We start from the raw sequence: 1,369 nt of genomic DNA, 5'->3' as shown, positions 1-1,369 counted from the left end.
ACAGCCCACACGTCTTTCTTGACACATCAAGCCGCAGCCTCCAGCAAGTGCCTGCCTGTTCCACAGCTCTACTGCTGTTTGAGCCCCTTCCAGCACGTGAGCTGTGGGTCCTGTCCTTTTCCCTTGCCAAAGCGTATGTATTAATTTCCCCGCTCGGTGTCAGTAGCGATTGCTGTGGCATTTGCAGTGCTAGAAACTAAATGCCTCACTCACGAGATGTCTGGAAAAAACACGAATGCGTTATTTTTGAAGTGTGGTGCTCAAGAGGATTTGTGTGGAGGTTTCTAGCTCTTTCTGTAACCTAAAAGCAAAAAAAAAAAAAAAAGGGCAAAAAATTATTACACCTCCTCTGTCCAGCCTCCAGCACAGAAATAAAACCAACAGCTCGGCCTCCCTGACAAGCTGTGAAGAGTGAGATAATCCTGTCCAGCTTATTCTCCTCTCAGGGGCAATTTGTTCCTTTTAAACCCCTTAACAGCATTTTTGCCAAAGCTCCCATCAGGGAGATCGTGATGTGAGCTGTACAAATATTTACTCAGCCATCCCCACGCTGCTTCCCAAAGAGCTTATTGTTCACCCTGCTCCCCTGTTAATTCGGTGATCAAGACTACTGTTAAAACACTCAGATTTTACTGAGAGTGTTTGTTTCCAAAACGTTCCCCTTAACAACAAGCCCAGGGAGCCCATACGCACGCTGTAGTCGGCCAACACCAAAATACTCCAAAATTGGCTACAGGTGCACTCAGGAGAGGTGACACCTAAAAACAAACCAAGGCCCCAGCGAGGACCGAACTCGCGACCCCTGGTTTACAAGACCAGTGCTCTAACCACTGAGCTATGGAGCCGCCGCTCCAAACTGTCCCCGGCTGTCCCTAACGGCCCCCCGTAGCTCTGCCCGCCGCCCCTGCCGAGCGGCCCCCTCACGGCCGGGTACACCGCCCTCAGCCGCCCGGCCGCCCGCCCGTCCTCCGCCGGCCCCGGCGGAGAGGGGCTCGCCCTGCCCGGCCACCGCCGCCGGGAGGAGGCCGCGGCCCGCCGGCAGCCGCTCCTGGGCGGCAGGAAGCTGGCGGCTGCCCCGCCTCGTCCGCCAGCCCCGGGCGGCGGCCGACGGGCCTTCTCGCCGGTCGGCGCCGCGGCTGCGCGGGGAGCGTCCAGGCCGCGGAGAGGGGCGCAGGGGCCTTCGCAAACAGAGAAATAAAACGCACATCCGGTCAAGCCAAAAATCCAAAACCCCAAACCAAACACAAGAGGAGAAATCAGAAGTAGGCGAATGTTTGAAATACAGACTAATTTTTACGGCTGAGGAGTAAAAACTGCCGTGACAAAGCTGTGTAAGATGGTGCCGGGTGTTTTTCCTGAAAGGGGAAGT

General features: G+C 55.7%; 1 non-coding gene across 1 annotated transcript; it reads right to left on the bottom strand.

The window, feature by feature from the left end:
* Positions 1–772: 772 nt before the first annotated feature.
* On the bottom strand, positions 773–845 carry TRNAT-UGU (transfer RNA threonine (anticodon UGU)). The gene has a single exon. It is a non-coding gene; the product is annotated as a tRNA-Thr (tRNA).
* Between the last annotated feature and the right edge of the window lie 524 nt (positions 846–1,369).

Source organism: Rissa tridactyla, chromosome 4, assembly GCF_028500815.1.
Source record: "Rissa tridactyla isolate bRisTri1 chromosome 4, bRisTri1.patW.cur.20221130, whole genome shotgun sequence".
NCBI lineage: Eukaryota > Metazoa > Chordata > Aves > Charadriiformes > Laridae > Rissa > Rissa tridactyla.
Note: the sequence above shows the minus strand (reverse complement) of the source record. Positions and strands in the feature narration are given on the sequence as shown.